At 46.0% G+C, this 17,531-nt stretch overlaps 1 protein-coding gene across 2 annotated transcripts in view; it reads right to left on the reverse strand.

Moving 5' to 3' along the window:
* The window catches only part of IRF2 (interferon regulatory factor 2), a 160,479-nt gene extending 143,779 nt beyond the window's left edge, over window positions 1-16,700 (reverse strand). For both annotated transcript variants that reach the window (XM_030191506.1, XM_030191502.1), the window contains exon 1: window positions 16,515-16,700. The gene's annotated coding sequence lies outside the window, so the exon portion shown is untranslated. The remainder of the gene's footprint in view (window positions 1-16,514) is intronic.
* Window positions 16,701-17,531: the final 831 nt, after the last annotated feature.

Raw genomic sequence — 17,531 nt, forward strand, 5'->3', positions numbered from 1 at the left:
TGAACATAAAAGTAACATAAATCACATAATGAACCAGTGAGGGAGGGCTCATGGATTCATCTGCTATGACTAAAGGAAAGAAAATTACCAAGGTAAGAACCTAATTTTCCCTTCCTTGTCATCAATCCATGAATCCATAACGAACAGGATGTATCAAAGCAATCCCTAGATAGGGTGGGAACAAGCCACAACACGCGCCAGCACTTGTGCTCCAAAATGCGCGTCTCTCCTGGCAGCCACATCCAGCCTGTAATGTCGGGCAAAAGAGAGCTTAGAAGCCCATGTCACTGCACTGCATATCTCTTGAAGAGAGAGTGCTCCAGTTTCAGCCCAAGAAGAGGAAATCGCTCTTGTGGAATGTGCCTTGAAGGCTTCAGGCGGAGGCCAGCCAGACAGCAGATAGGCTGAAAAAATAGCTTCCTTGAGCCAACGGGCTATAGTGGCTTTAGACGCTGGAGACCCTCTGCGCGGACCTGATAACAGGACAAAAAGATGATCAGAGGTCCTAAAAGCATTTGACATGCGCAGATACTGCAACAGAGCCCTTCGCACAACTAGGAGGTGCAATTGCCCAAAGGATTCCGGAAACTCCTCTCTGGAAAAGGAAGGTAGGAAAATAGGCTGGTTTAGGTGAAACGCTGAAACCACCTTAGGCAGGAAGGAAGGCACCGTACATACCATAACTTCGGACTCTGAGAATTACAGAAAAGGGACTCAACAGGACAGCGCCTGGATCTCAGACACCCGTCTCGCCGAAGTAATGGCCACCAAAAAGACCGTCTTTAGGGTCACTTCCTTCTCTGAAGCTCGCCTTAGCGGCTCGAAGGGCGAACACTGAAGGGCTTTTCAAACTAACGCCAGGTTCCAAGCCGGACACGTAGCCCGCACAGGAGGACAGAGGCGAAGCACCCCTCTAAGAAACTGTGCCACATCCGGATAAGCAGCCAGGGAAAGGCCAGCGACCTTCCCTCGAAAACATGCTAAGGCTGCCACTTGAACACGCAGGGAATTATAGGCAAGACCTTTTTGTAAACCATCCTGCAAAAAGTCAAGTATCAGCGAGACAGAAGCCCACATAGGTGTAATCGCTTTAGCAGCACACCAGGCCTAGCATAAGCCACGGAAGTGGAACGCTTGCGGGCCTGTAGGAGAGTGGAAATTGCTTTACTGGAATAACCCTTGTCTCTCAATTGCGCCCTCTCAATAGCCATGCCGTAAGACCAAAGCGGCAGGCGTCCTCCATGGTCACCGGTCCCTGTGACAACAGATTCGGTACCAGAGGCAAAGGAAGGGGAGCCTCCACCAGCATCCGCCAGAGGTCCGCATACCATGGCCTCCTGGGCCAATCCGGGGCAATGAGAACCACCTCTCCTTGATGTAGCCGAATCCGCTACTCGCCCTATCAAGGGCCATGGAGGGAACACATACTCGGAGGTCCGCATACCACGGCCTCCTGGGCCAATCCGGGGCAATGAGAACCACCTCTCCTTGATGTAGCCGAATCCGCAGGAGCACTCGCCCTATCAAGGGCCTGAGGCCAGGGTTGAGCCAAGGCATCCAACCCCGCCGAGCGAGGATCTTTCCGTCTGCTGTAAAAGCATGGGACTTTGGCATTTGCGCTTGAGGCCATAAGATCCGCTACGGGCGTGCCCCACTTGGCACAGATCTGAAGAAACACTTCGTCTGCCAGTTCCCACTCCGCTGGGACGATTTGATGCCTGCTTAGATAATCGGCTTGCACGTTGCTCTAACCTGCAATGTGAGCTGCTGACAGAAACTGCAGATGTAGCTCGGCCCAGTGGCATATCTGAGCGGCCTCTGCGGCCAGTGCTTGACACTGAGTGCCGCCTTGTCGATTTATGTAGGCCACTGCTGACATGTTGTCCGACAGAACTCTGACAAGCCAATCCTTCCAGGGTCGAGTGAAAAGCCAGAAGAGCCTGGAAAATCGCTTTCAACTCCAAGCGATTGATGGACCACTCCGACTCCTCGGGTGTCCAAAGACCCTGGGCATGCCTTCCCTGGCAATGTGCACCCCAGCCCTTCAGGCTGGCATCTGTTACCACCAGGCACCAATTGGGGAGCGCTAGCGGCATTCCTTGCCGCAGCATGCTGTCTGAGAGCCACCACTCCATACTGAGCCAGGCCGCAGGGAGCCACGTGAGTCTGCACTGATAATCCTGAGATATTGGAGACCATCGTTGAAGCAGGGAACACTGGAGAAGTCTCAGGTGCGCTCTCGCCCATGGCACCACTTCCAAAGTGGCCGTCATCGACCCAACAGCTGGACTATGTCCCAAGCTCGCGGGCGAGGCATCCTCAGGAGCAGACGGACGTGGTTCTGAAGCTTGCACCGCCTTTGCTCGGGTAGGAACACATACCCCGAGGCTCTGTCAAACTGGACCCCCCAACTATTGTAGAGATTGAGAGGGGGTCAGGTGACTTTTGGCCAAACTGACGACCTAGCCCAGAGATTGAAGTACTGAGACCACTCTGGCTGTTATCTGATGACTCTCCACTGTCGAGTCCGCTCTGATGAGCCAGTCGTCTAGGTACGGGTGAACCCGGATACCCTCTCGCCTGAGAAAAGCAGCTACTACCACCATTACCTTTGAAAAGGTTCGGGGAGCTGTGGCGAGGCCAAAAGGCAAGGCCCGAAACTGGAAATGTTTTCCCATCACCGCAAACCGCAGAAACCTCCGGTGCAGGGGCCAAATAGGAATGTGCAAATAAGCTTCTTTCAGGTCCAGAGACGTGAGAAGCTCTCCTGGCTGTACTGCCGCAATGACGGAGTGCAGGGTTTCCATGTGAAAATGCCGCACTCTCAGGGACTTGTTGACTTCTTTCAAGTCTAGGATGGGCTGAAAAGACCCTCCTTTTCGCGGCACCACAAAGTAAATGGAGTAACGGCCGGAGCCGTGTTCGGCGGAAGGCACCGGGGACACCGCCCCTAGGTGAATCAAGCTTTGCAAGGACTCCTCTACCGCCGCCCGTTTGACGGCAGAACCGCATCGGGACTACACAAACACGTCTCTCACCAGGGCACTGAATTCTATTCTGTAGCCATCTCTGATCAGGTCCAAAACCCACTGATCTGAGGAAATCTTGGCCCACTCCTTGAGAAAGAGGGAAAGCCGTCCTATTGCAGGAATCGAGGAGAGGGCCGGCGCACAATCATTGAGAGGGTCGCCCTTGAACTCCAGGCCTTGAGCCAGCTGCTGCGGAACGTTTGTCTGAGCAAAAGGAGTTCCTCTGCTGAAAACGGGCACGTGAAGTAAACCCAGCAGAACGCCCTGGGTGGTACCTTTGAGCTTCACGGAAGCGAGGTCTGTAAGAGGGAACTGCCTGACCCTTGGAGGAAGGCCACGGCCTATCCTCGGGTAAGCGTTAGGGTTTAGCATCCCCCAGGCCTTTAACAATGTTCTCCAGCTCCTCACCAAATAGGAGAAGGCCTTAAAAGGGCAACTTCACCAACCTTTGCTTAGAGGCCATGTCAGCCACCCAATGCTGTAGCCACAACAGGCGGCGAGCCGCCACTGCCACAGCCACAACCATCTGCTTAGCCGAAGCTCTGACCAGATCATAAAGGGCGTCAGCCAAGAAAGACAAGGCCAACTCTATCCGCGGTGCCACCTCCGCAAGGGGCTCCACTCCATCTCCGGGCTGTTCCACTGCCTGTTGTAACCAAGCGAGGCAGGCTCAGGCAGCGCAACAGCTGCATGCAGACGCCCGTAAGGATAGGCCTGAAATCTCAAAGGACCGCTTTATAGCTGATTCCAGGCGTCGGTCCTGCATATCCTTCAGGGCAACTCCTCCTTCAACTGGGAGGGTAGTTCTCTTTGTCACAGCCGTGACTAGGGCATCCACTTTAGGCACAGCTAGGCGTGCCAAATGCTCCTCACTTAGAGGGTATAATTGCCCCATAGCCCTGGCAACTTTCAAAGGCCCCTCGGGGTCAGCCCATTGAGCCGAAATAAGCTCTTGGATGGAGTCATGCAAAGGAAAGGCTTGAGCAGGCTTCTTGGTACTTGTCATCCTCGGATTAGCAGAGGAGACTTCAGCACTCGCAGGATCTTCAATAGAGAGGGCCTGCAATGCATTAGAAATAAGCGCTGGCAGCTCATTGCAGTGGAAAATCCTCACCGCGGAAGGATCATCTGGATCCAATGGCAATCCTGTCCCTTCCTCTGGCACTCCACGAGGGCCTGCCAGACCCCTCAGACTCCTCACATCCCGACCACGGGGGGGGGGGAGAAGGTGATGCGCCACTCTCTGAAGGGGAATCCACCTTTAAGTGCTTGTCCTGCGGAAGAGCTCTTTTTAACATAAATTATTTATGCAGCACCAAAACAAACTCAGGGGAGAATGGCTCACCCTGGCCTCCCAGTTCCAGTCTGGGGGTAATAGCCCATATTAGCCTCCGTACGAGGCTCCCCTCCAGGCTCAAACCCCTCCGCCTCAGCGGGGGTCGCGCCATGTTGTTCCAAAATGGCACCCGCTGCCAGCTCCACAGAGCAGGAAGCAACCTCGCTCGCCATGCTCGGGCCGGCTCTGACGTCAGAAGAGCACGATTTACAGAGCTCTGCTGCTGATCTGCGCTTGCCACAACGGGAACAGCGCTTAACAACCTCCGCAGCCATCACTGAAAACAGCGAGAAATTCAAAATGGCGGATTCACACCAAAATTGTCTCGAATGGGAGCCCTCCCCGGAGAAGCTACAAAATGCTTTTACCTCCCCAGACCGAGTCGACAGATCTCCGATCCACTGCACAATCTGAAGAAAAACCTCTTTTCTGGGATCGCAGCACTACAGCGCGACGTGACTTTTTTTTTTAACGCTGTGAGGAAAGTTAGAGCCAACAGCAATAGAGGCAAATTTTTCCACTCCGGAGGATCAGTAGCGTGGGAAAGGCAGTGAAAGGGTGAACCTATGTGCCTGCATCCACAGTGTGGGCAAAGACATGGACAGGGCTAGCCTATGTGTCTACATCCACATCGGGGGCCGGGTAAGGCAGAGAAAGGGCATACCTATGTGCCTTTAAAGTGGGCACCACCAGCCACAACACCCCTGCTACAACTGGCAACAGCACAGGAGCCACCCCAGGCGGATTTTCTGAAGGAGCTGAATAGGCTGCGTCCAGCCTGCTGGGGAGATAGAGAATACTGAAGAGGCAGATGGATCTAGCTGGCCATGAGGCACTATGGTTTTTCAGTGCTCTCTATCTCCCCCTGCTGGTTGATGGACACAACCCACTCGTAATGGATTCATCTGCTTGATGACAAGGATACCAGTGATCTACATGGGGTGCTTCAACCCTATTAACCCACAAAGTACTTAGATGCCGTGCAATTTCATGTTTATTAGATCTCGTTTGATCCAGATACCACATATCACAGGGGCATTTTATCCTGTACACCTTTTGCTGAGATGTACAATCTGTACTCTATAGAAACTTTCTAATATCATTAGACATAGTCAGTAACCATAGCATATCACCAAATATTAAGTGTCCACATACCGAATGGCCCCTGAACTATCCAGTTCCCTGTTGGGAGTCGAAATTTCTAGCTAATTCCCCCAGATATGAATATTTATTAGAGATATCCTGAAAACCGGCTGGTTTACAGCCTTCCAGGACTGCAGTTTTGACAGCTGTGTCCTAGAGGCAGTTCCACTACACTAACTAGCTAGATTGAAGAGGTAAAATATTAATAAGCTGGGTGTGGGGGGGGGGGGGGGGGGGAGGCACAGCACCAAAAAATACAAATAAAATCTGAAGGAAAATAGAAAGTGAGCCCAATTACTTCTTGGACTGCTTAGACCAGGAGTAGACAACAACCCAGTCTGGTTTTCAAGATTTCTACAATGAATATGTATCAGATCTATTTGCATACAATGGAAGCAGTACATGCAAATTCATTGTGGAAAACATGAAAACCCGACTGATTTGTGGCTCTGAAGGACCATGGTTGCTCTCCACCAACTTAGATAGGTAATGCTTCGAGAAACAGGGGGGAGACGACGTACAGTGTACAGCAGTGCTTCTCAACCCAGACCTTGGTAATGTTTCCTCTATGCACTGATGGACAAAACTCTCCGCAATAACCCAATTGCTTTTTGATCCCTGGTAAAAGCTAACGAGTCATAAATAGTGAGCAATGCTCAAAGGAAATCCCATGTGAATGAGCTGCTCGCAAAAACGGTAAACAGTTGGTTAGGGAAAGCACCAGCCACATGTAGAACCTCCACCTGCTAAGCAGCGCAATGTGTTGGACAGTCACTCGCTAAGCGTGGCTGCTATGCACATACCCAGAACAGCCTCCACAGCATACTGCTACACACGGCTTTCATACATGTGGGGTGTATAAAGGCCAAACAGGAGGTAGGAGGCTGATTTGCATTTCTGCAACTCTTCTTCAGCGGGACACACACACAAAACGAAATAGAAGTTTTAATATCTACTGGGGAGGGGGTTAGCTTGGGTGCCAGCAAAAAATCTGTTCACTACCAATGCCAGGATTTTCAGCTAACACTTGTGGATGTCACGTTTTTTTGAGTAGTGTTCTGGGGTGTTAATATATCCTTACCCAACACACATTTCTTTTCTTCTGGGTTTGGAAAATGGAGATAGGATGGTGCTTTTTCTGTTGTCATAAATGTGTATCTGACAGTTTTTTCTGAATCATGCAGTTGGGAATCATTTCTTGTTCTATCTTTTATAAACTGTTTCTGCATGTAAGAATATACAGTGCAAATACTACAGCAGACTGCTCTGCCAAGAAGCCACAGTCATGCTACGACAGCTCCTGACTTCCCATAAAAATTTCCTTGTAAAATGGTAGGAGCTACATTCTGTGCATCGCTCGTAAACAGATGCACATCGCTTGGAATGCGCATTTAAATAGTAATTAGCTACTTGTAATAAATTTGCATATGATTCTCGTACTCTGCTACCGTGAATGGTAAAAAGCACACACAGACCATTTCTGCATTTCTCGCTGACCACAGTGCTTGCTAAACCGGCTCAAACCAGTCAAAAATTGCATGTTGCTAGCCTGGAAAGTTTTGTGCATCTAGCCCTGAGTCGATGTGAGCACAATGTTTTTCGCGAGCAAAGGACCAACTTGACATGAGCAAAACTTTCTGTGACATTATCTTGTGACTTGTGAGCATTTCTTACAAATACATACACAGACATGCACACCCACACAACACACAAACACTCGCAGGGAGGTTGGAAAGAATTCCACGAGCCATGCTCTGCATGCTTTCTCTATTCGTTCACTTGTACTTTTATAGCTACACTGAATAAGTAATCATGAACTAAAAACAGAAATAAAAATTAAACTGAACCTCCAAGACGTCAGCCTCTGCATACAGTACAACACCAGAGAAAGAGAACCTGTGATGCATGTCCCCTTGCAATGTGCGAAACATAAAGATAGATGTCATTTAAAAAAAAAAAAAAAACATATTCCAATCACTTAAACACAAAACAAAAAATGGAAAATATGGTGCCACTTAGTGGACTAAATACATTTTCCAATTAGCTTTCAGAGACCAAAACCTCCTTCCTCAGGTCAGGACAGGATGAGGACAGCACACTGCTCTGACATTCTGTCCTGAGCCGAGGAAGGAGGTTTTGGTCTCTGAAAGTTAGTCAAAAAGGTATTAAAATTAGTCCAACGAAAAGATAGCACCTTATTTTCATTTTCTATTTTTATTTATTAACATTTATTAACACAGCTATCACACTACTTTATCTTAAACTGAAAATAAAATTATTTTTTTCTACCTTTGTTGCCTAGTCATTTACTTTTTTTCAATTGTGTTGGTCCCAGTCTCTGGTTTCTGCTTTCCTCGTCTTCTCTTAACTCTCTTGCCAGGATTTCCTGTTCATTTGCCATTTTCTCTCCTCCTTTTTCCTTTCAGTTTTCTTCAATTTATTTTCTGCCTCTGTCTAGATTTAATTCTCTCTTACTATCCAGTCCTCAATTCCCCTCTTTTTACTGTCTACCTACAGCTTGCCACCACTTTCCCTCACTCCAGCCCTCCTATTTCCCTTTCTTCTTATTCCCCCAGTATCTCACTAACTCTATCCTCGTCCCTCCCCATCTAGCATCTGCCCTCTCTTTTCCCTCTTCCATCTAACAAGTGCTCTTTTTCTGCTCCCTTCCATCCAGCATCTGTCCCTTCCCTCTCCCTTCCATCCAGTATGTGCCCACTTCTCTTAACCCTCCAGTGCCCCAGGTATAGAAAAGATTAGTTTCTGAGCCCACTAGGAACAGAAAAAAAATATCTGTATATATAATATGTAAATCACTAGGAACAGAAAAAAAATATCTGTATATATAATATGTAAATCACTTTGATTGTAACATAGAAAGGCAGTACATCAAATCCCTTCCCCTTTCTCCCCTTTCATCCAGCATATTTCCCCTCCCCACTTCATCCAGCGTCAACCCCTACACCCCCACCATTGCTGCTACTTTCCTTGACCAGCAGTAGCCACAAAACAAAATACAGCCACCACAGGACCTCCCTGTTATCTACATGCGGCTGCCAGCTCTGCCCTAGAACAAGAAGTGATGTCGGAGGGGGTGGACCAGCAGCTGGGAGGTCCCACCGTGGCTGTATTTTGTTGTGCCGCATGTTGCTGCTGGTTCAGGAAAGCAGCAGCAGAGGATGGGGGTGCAAGAGGTACCCAGCAAGTCCTGACGCATCTGCTGCACAGTCACGCAGTATAGAGGGAACAGTGACCCTTGGGGCACACCGAGCTAGGCAGATTTTCAGCTTATCTGCAATGAATATGCATGAAAGAAATTTGCATACCAAGGAGGCAGTGCATGCAAATCTCTCTCATGCATATTTATTGTTGGATATCCTGAAAATCTGGCTTGGTATGCCCTGAGGATTGAGCTGAGAAGTACTGGTGTACAGTGTAATAAACATCAAACTTTAACTGAGACCTCTGCAGTCCAGAAGTGGTAAAAAAGGAGAGAAGGACAAAAAGAAACACACCCTAAAATTAAAACCCACCAAATTCAATGTTGTACCTAAAACTAAACTTAATTAAAGAACTAAAGGATTTCTTTAGCCTCACAGCTGATCCTTTAGCACTTATCCTGAGCAGGCAGAAGAGGGAGGGGTGGACATACTTTTCCTTTCCCTCTGTAAGAGGAGGGGCCAGTTGTGAAAGGGAGAAGAGAAAAAAATAACACTATGACAGTGTGGGGATAATAAAGGCAAACCTCAAAGTGAAATTGTATTTTGCCATTTTTATAATATTAATTCAATTGTAATGGAGTAAACTTCTTTTTTGCATTGATGTACTAAAGTGGTATACAATACAATCTTATGAAATCAAATCAAGGTGGAGTGAGAAACAATAGCAGAAATGTTCTTTGGAGTTTGTGCACATCAGCTTAAGATAAAAAGGAGAAGATCTTGCCTTTTCCTTTGAAAGGAAAGAAAGAAATGAATTATCCCTCACCTTTCTGCAGGAGCTGGATGAGAAATTAATTCTCCCTCACCTTTCCATAGGAGCTAAATTAATTCTCCCTCGCCTTTCCGCAGGAGCTAAGGCTGGATCTTACTAACACTCAGGGGTCCTGTCACTAAGGCACGTGTGAATGGATTTAGTGCATGCCAACAATTAGCATGCGCTAAATGCCATGCAGTCCATAGGAGTACAATGGGCTGCACAGCATTTAGCACATCTTAGAAAAAGGACCCCTTAGGGAGAAACTCTACACATGGTACTCAAAAATGGATGCTAAACTCTTCTAAAGAGTGTACACCCTATATAGTATAGCACTTTGTGCCCATTCCCACACCTAACTTTAGGTGCCAAACATGCGCCTGCTGAAACCTGTAATGTCCTTACATACGTAAGGCTTCTAGAGCTGCACAGAGCAGGGTATCCACAACAGCGGGTCTAACTTTTTTATTGATACGGGCATTTTGCTACTGACTTTAGTAAAACCCTAGGTTACCAAATATATCTAAAGTCTCCAAGTTTATTTCAATAGAGGAAGACGCATCAACACTCATAGATTCATTGGGGTTTAGGAAAGCTGTTAAAACTATATAATTAAGGGTTATGTGATTTTATTTTTTTATGGATTGTATTTATTAGGATTTATTTACCACCTTTTGAAAGAATTCACTCAAAGCAATGTACAGTAAGCATAAATCAAACATAAGCAATAGACAATTACAGCAGTAAAAGTATTCAAATAGCAATACAAAGTATGGCAAACTATACTATTTACAAAGTCAATACAGTGCATAATAGAACATTTTAATAGACGGCATAGGCAGGGCCGGTCCTAGGGTCTCTGGTGCCCCCCTGCAGACTATCAGTTGGCGCCCCCCCCCCCCCCCCCCCCCCCCCCCCCCCCCCCCCCCCCCCCCCCCCATCTAGCATCTTCTTTCTCGCTTCTCCCTCCCTGTCCCCTTTTTCAGCCCAGTGCCTTAAAAGGTGAAGAACAAGTTGAAGAACAGCAGGCAGAGGGAGCACAAGATGCAAAGGAAATAGGAGCGGAAAGAGATGGAGTGCATCTTGGTGGGATTGCTGAACAAATAGGGGGTTTACAACCACTTAGCTTTTTGTGCTTCCATGTTCACAAATTAGCAATTAAATCACTGATATCTAACTGGGCACATACATCATTCTCAATAGCAATCATGGCAAGACTTACAAGCCTTTCTTGCGAAATACCTGATCGCAAATAATTTTTTATGATTTTTAACCGTGAAAATGATCGCTCACCACTTGCCACACTGACAGGAATTGTCAGCAATATTCTTAGAATGATGCTCACATTTGGGAATGGGAGGCTGTTTGATAGAACAAATTTTAGAGTTTCCAAAGGATTATGAAAATGGTACAATTCGGTCTTAAACAGATCTTTAAAGGCACATAATTCAGCATACAGTTCAGTTCCATTGATGTCCTTATTATCACCATCTGATAAATGAAGTTGCAAATCATTGCAATACTGTTGGAGCTGTTCATGATCAGTTTCGGCAAGTTTATTTATGTTGTACAGCAATTTGAATTGATTGTAGTGTTGTTGTAACTGATCAAATCTTTCATTGAGGGAAGTCATTGCAACATCCAAAATTGTAAAGAAAAAATTTACACGAAATTTATTCTCAGGTGATTGAGGCGATTCATCTTCTTGTTCATACTGGAACTGTGTAGTCGTTTTCCTCCGACGGATTTGAGCAGTGGCTTTGAACTCTGGTTCCCCCTCAACTTCATGACAAATTTGCCGAGCAGTTTGAAGCAATGACTCATATCTGGAATCAGTACGGTAGTTAGAAATAAAGGTTTTTAAGTTGTCAATGGCTGTCAAAGCAGTTGCAACATTTTCACTTGTACTCTGAAGAATCTTACTGACTGGATTAATATGATTCAACAGGTCATACCACAGGATGAGGGAACACAAGAACTGGAAATCCTTCAACTTGGTGCTCAAAATATGCGCTCCATATTTTGATTCATTGTCATATTTCTCATCACTAAGAATCTCATACAGAGCATCATAGATTTCTCCAATTTGGTGCCTGAGTGGCTGCAGAGCATCAATGCGACTTTCCCAACGAGTTTCTGAAAGAGGTTTCAATGTCAGAGAGGGAACGTGCTTCATGAGAACTGCCCAGCGCTTCGTTGATGATGAGAAAAACTTATATAACTCTTGAACTGTTCCAAAGAAGCCAATGGTCTCATGATTCACTTTAGCAGCATCATTTACAACTAAATTCAGGCTGTGAGCTCCACATGGAATGCAGAAAGCACGAGGGTTCATGTTTAAAATCAGCCTCTGCAGCCCATTTCTTTTCCCTCTCATATTGGCTCCATTGTCGTAGCCTTGACCCCTAATATCACCAATATTAAGATTCCAGGTGCGCAGTTGATTGATAACAGTGTCAGATAAACTCTCTCCAGTTGAGTCATGAACTTCTAGAAAGCCTAGGAAATGTTCTTCAGTGTCTACATTTCCTTCTTTGCAGTTAACAAAGCGAATAATAACAGTCATCTGCTCAGTGTGACTGACATCTGGTGTACAGTCCAATATTATAGAATAGTACTTTGCTGTCTTGATTTCAGATAAGATCTTCTCAGTGATGGCCTTGCCCAAAAGTGTAATAATTTCATTTTGTATGCGCTTGCTCAAATAATGGATTTTGGATTCCTGTTTTATAGCCCTCCCTATATGTTCTGCCATGACAGAATCAAACTTTCCAAACAGTTCAACCAGTTTAAGAAAGTTGCCATTATTTCTTTCAAAAAGCTTATCAGATGAGCCTCGTAGAGCCAGACATTGAGATCCAAGAAATTTGATTATTTCGATGAGCCTTTCAATTACATCTGACCAATGTTTTTTTTCTAGTTCATATAGCCTTTGATCCTGTGAATCAAGTGTAGTTTTGTTTTTGAGATCCTTTCTGAAGTCGATCCATATTTTTGAATGTTTCGTATGAGCTGGACTTGTTTCATGTGTATGCAGTGCTTTGGATACACTCCTCCAGTTGTTGTAACCAGTCAATATAAAACTACTGGATGATTCACTTGGATCTGTTGGTGAAAACAGTTTGCAGCAGAAACAGAACACGTGATCTGTGGAAACTGAGTACAGTAACCATGGTCTTGGCAGTAGTTCACCATTTTCCATTTTTCGGTTGTAGTATATATCGCTGAACTTGTGTCCACTAGAGTTTGCGGGATACAAAATGCCTTTCTTTTGAACAGGTCCTGATTCTGTGAGAATAATTCTTATTTTGTCAGTGAGTTTTGGCCATTTTGCTGGATCAGATAGCTCAAGTGCCAATGAATCTGAAGTTGACGAAGCTAATGATGACTGTGGACTAAGCTGTTCTTCCTCAAAGGTATCTAAAGCGCATGGCGGCCCACTGTGCTTTTCCATGTTCATTGCTGCTCCTTTCGAACAATCATCATCAGTGAGAGTAAATGAACTGGAAACTTCTAATTGTTGGTTGGCAATGACTTTCTTCGATGGGCTTGCTGCAGAGGTACTTGCACCTGGTTGGGGGTCTTCCTCTTCCTCCTGAGAGTGCTCACCATATAGTGCCCCTGCTTGCCTCTGGATGGCTTCTTCTTTTGCTGCTTTTCTTTTTCTGTTTTGCCAACCTGACATTTTCCTTTTAGTTGCCATCACAACCACCAGTTTGTGTGAACTGTGAACGACGACTTTTATACTAAAAAAAAAACCAACAACAAAAAACATTATGTCTACCTCCCCCCTTCCTGTGTCCATTGCCTTCTACCCCCCCACCCCTTCCCATTGATTGCCTTCTGTAACCCCCCCACCTCCTCCTGTTCATCATCAATTGCCTTCTATAACCCCCCCCCCTCCTCTCCTCCCGGCCTCGGCGGCCTGAAGGTATTTTTAGCTGAAAAGTACACAAAACAGGTGGTGCATTCCCCTTTTCCTCCCCCCTCCCTCCCTCCCTCCCTCTCCCCCTCTCCTCTGAGTTCCAGGCCCCCCTCCCTCTCCTCTGAGTTCCAGGCCCCCTCCCTCTCTCCTCCGTTCCAGACCCCTCCCTCCCTCCAAGTTCCAGGCCTGGTGGCCTACCCTGCCTCCGACTCGAGTTCCAGCCCAACCTCTTCTCCCAACTCCCACAACAGTGCTTCGCTTGCCCCTCGCCTTCCTGCATGCTGCCCAGAATTTAAAAGTCATCTTACCGGGGTCCCTCCTGGTGGCAGCAGTGAAAGGCGAGCAGGCTCGGCGAGTCGGCGCTTCAGCGGGCTGCCTTCCCTTCTCTCAGCTCTGCCTCTCGTCCCGCCCTTGCGGAAACAAGAAATGAGGGCGGGACCAGAGGCAGAGTTGAGAGCGAAGAGAAGGGAAGGCGCTGAAGCGCCGAGCCTGCTCGCCTTTCACTGCTGCCGCCGGGACCCTGCTAAGATGACTTTTAAATTCTGGGCGGCATGCAGGAAGGCGAGGGGCAGGCAGACTCTGTTGAGGGAGATGGGAGAAGAGGTCGGGCAGCGGGCTGGCTCCTGGCTTGAAGCTTCCGGCGGGGAAAATTGCATGATGCGGCACCCTTGAAGGCAGGCGCCCCCCTGTTGTGCTTACCCCGCCTTACCGGGTTGGGCCGGCCCTGGGCTTAGGGTATAAGCAAAGAAGGAGCATATAGAGAGGTAAGGGAGTTTATTAGAAAATAAGGTAACTAATTTAAAGAAAATTGCACATGAGATCAGAGATGATAAAATGTTATCCCAGCTAGGGTAGAAGTTGATAAACATGTCCTGCTGCAATAGGTGTTTATGTTGTTAATAAGTGTTATCTTATTCTGTTTTACTTGTGTTGTTAACCGATTATGTATTTTCTTTTGTAATGGGACTTGATATACCGCCTTTCTGAGGCTTTTGCAACTACATTCAAAGCGGCTTACATATATTCAGGTACTTATTGTGTACCAGGGACAATGGAGGGTTAAGTGACTTGCCCAGAGTCACAGGGAGCTGCAGTGGGAATCGAACTCAATTCTCCAGGCTCAAAGTCCACTGCACTAACCACTAGGCTACTCCTCCACTGTCCTGGGCTTTACTGGGAGAACAGAATAAATATTACAAATAAATAAATAACCACCACCACACAATGATTAAAAGTTACAGAAAAATCTCTCTCCTATATTATGGTAGTAGCACATCATCAGAGAAAGGAACACACAAAAACTAGGGAGGAAAATAAAGTTAAATTTAAAAGAATTGCTCAACGGCTTCGTAGAAAACATACTGAAGTTAAACATCCCATTCCCACACAGGGGACCTACACAAACCCTTCAGCTAAGGCTCCGCTACAGCGGAATCAGTATGAAGCGGCGGCGCTCACGCACTAGCTCAGCGTCTGCGCCTCTGCACTCGCGTAGGCTAAGCGAGAAGTCCATCATCGGCTGACCCGGCTCGTGCAGCAGAGCGCAGGGAGGGAGAGAAGGGAACTTGGGGAAGCTTTCGTGCACAGAAAATTGGAAGTAGTAGGCCGTTGGAGAATAACTGTTCAAATTTAAACAGCAAATCACAGTTAAAAAAAAATTTTTTTTTCAAAAATATCTGACGCGGAGACGCCTCTAAAATGTGTAACCAAACAGAATTAGAGTCCGGCACCCTAGATATTCTACTGTCTTGGAGAGATGGCCTGGCAGCGTGCGCGCGGCGCGAGCCTTTGGTGCGGCAGCCATGAGCCTACAGATTCCGGGCTCCGCTCCATCAAGCTTATTCACCTCTCGTCTCGAAGTGCAGCGCGCGGCCTGTTTAGTTCAGAAACGGCCAGCTTCGTTTACGCCCCTTCTCCCACTAAGCCTAACCGTTCCAACCTTAAACATGAAAATATTTTGTCAACGTTTTTTTTTTCATTATTTTGTTTCCGTCATAATAGAAAAAAAACAAAACGGGGAAAGTAAGTTTCTCCTAAAGCTACAAAGAGAGCAGGGCTCAAACGATTGCTGCAGCGACCTTCAGGGCCTCTGATGCGGAGGCTTTCATGCTTCCCGTATGCAAGTACTACTCCATTTTAGCTGCTTACAAAACAGAATATCGCTTTGCCTTCCTCTGTTAACCAGACGAATGCACCCTTAACAACAAAAATAAGTTGTTTACATTCAGTCTCTGCTCTCCACCAGGACCCTTTTTCATGCTGTATGGTCCTCTATAGCAAAATAATTCGATCTGAGAGCCCACCCATTTAATACTAATTTATCGATTGCCAAGAAACCAGAAATGAAATTAAATATACCCCATGCCAGCGCCATAAATAACAACTACACTTCCACCACCCGCACATAAAGTCTTAAATATAGAATTATTTACAGTGTTACCAATTCTATTCAAAGCATAAAGCTGCATCGGGAAAATAAAACACATTTCTCGTTTCACCATACTTCTTAAATTGTACTTTTCCATATGAGGAATATCTGCTCAAAAAGCTCTACTACCACGATCGTAAAACGTTAAGAATGTCTTGACACAAGCCCTGCTGAGACAAAAAAAATAAAGAGATAAGCCACCGGTGAAGGAAAATAAAATAATGCATTTCAGAATTTCATATTAAGCTGCCTACTCTCAGCCAGCCAAGCAATTGCTTAAATGCCTCACATTATTTTGGACAGTTATAAAATAATGGTAATCTACACTTTAGTTACATAAAAGTATTATGTGATGACTGATCCTTGTTTATGCCGACATTTTTAACCGACATATTAATTTCAAGTTCTCCAAACCCTAAACATGAGCAGCACTTCATTTTCAACTGTACCAGTACGCTGTGCCTGAAGCGTACTGATTACCTTCTCCAGCTTTCATTATCCTTAAATCCAAAAGTGAAATTAAACCTCATATATCAAAACTTAAAATCAGATGATCCCAACACAGCGCTGACCTTTTCTCTAGAACGATTTTGCAAGCGGACACTTCCTGTTTGCAAGCGGATTCCAGCCATAAATGCCTAAGTACAGACTTTAGAAATATAAGAGGGAAAATTTTACCTTATAAAAATTGGTAGTTGATAATCAAAGCCCAGTGTTTGAAAATGGAAGTTAAAACACCCCAGTAAAATGAACAGGAACAATTAAAAAAAAAACTCTTAAGTTACGGTTTAGGCTCGGGCTGCAGATCGAAAGCAAAACAAGGAGAGGAAACAGAGCCGCGGGTGGAAATTCCCCCCAGTTTGTTTGTTTCGTGTGTGCTGAGAAGCAGGGGGAGGGGGAAGGACGCCTAGAAGGGCGGTGTGGCTGAAACCCGAGAAACGCACAGGCCTGCTCCGGCTTCCTATTGGTGCTCAAAGCTGCTTTCCACATTTCTCGGAAAAGTCAATTTCATTTTCACTTCCCCCTCAGCTCAGTAGGGAAGAGAGAGAGCGAGACGAGTAGCATTTTGTTGCAGGGAGAAGCGAATTGGTTACATGCTTGCTAGAGTTAGGCATTCTCCTGGGAAGTGGAGCGTGTACTGCTTGTGTAGCCAAATTAGGGCTATTTTTGTTTTCAGAAGAGAACCCTTTTATTTGGCGTTAATGTTTGTTTTATTCTGTTTAATTTTGTCTTTTGGTACTTCTGGCCTTTGGTAGTTTCAGCCACCCTTTTCAGCTTTGTTTATAGTCTCCCGACCTTTAGACAATTCCGAGGATCCCGCTGTATCCGTCTTTTACCTTTTGCCGAGGTATTTCTCTGTTTCCCCTTACTCCCTGTATTCTGGCTCAGAGATTAAACAAGTAGGACGTTTTTCTGGTTTCTTTCTTTAACTGATCTTTATATTTCTGGAATCATGAAAAATGTGTTTTCATTATGACTGAAAGATCCGGGTTGGATTTTTTTCCCTACTGCCATGGATGTGCCAAGGTTGAAAATTCATTTTGCAGGAAAATTTTTGCTGGGGGGCAGTGAGGGATAATTGAGTGGGAGACGTTTTATTATCCTTGCCACCCATTTTTCTGTAGTCCTCTTTGTTTTCTTTCTTGCCCCTTTGTTTCGTTTTTCTCCTTCTCCTCTGGAGTGCTTCCTTCCATG

Source organism: Microcaecilia unicolor, chromosome 2 (assembly GCF_901765095.1).
Source record: "Microcaecilia unicolor chromosome 2, aMicUni1.1, whole genome shotgun sequence".
NCBI classification, from domain to species: domain Eukaryota; kingdom Metazoa; phylum Chordata; class Amphibia; order Gymnophiona; family Siphonopidae; genus Microcaecilia; species Microcaecilia unicolor.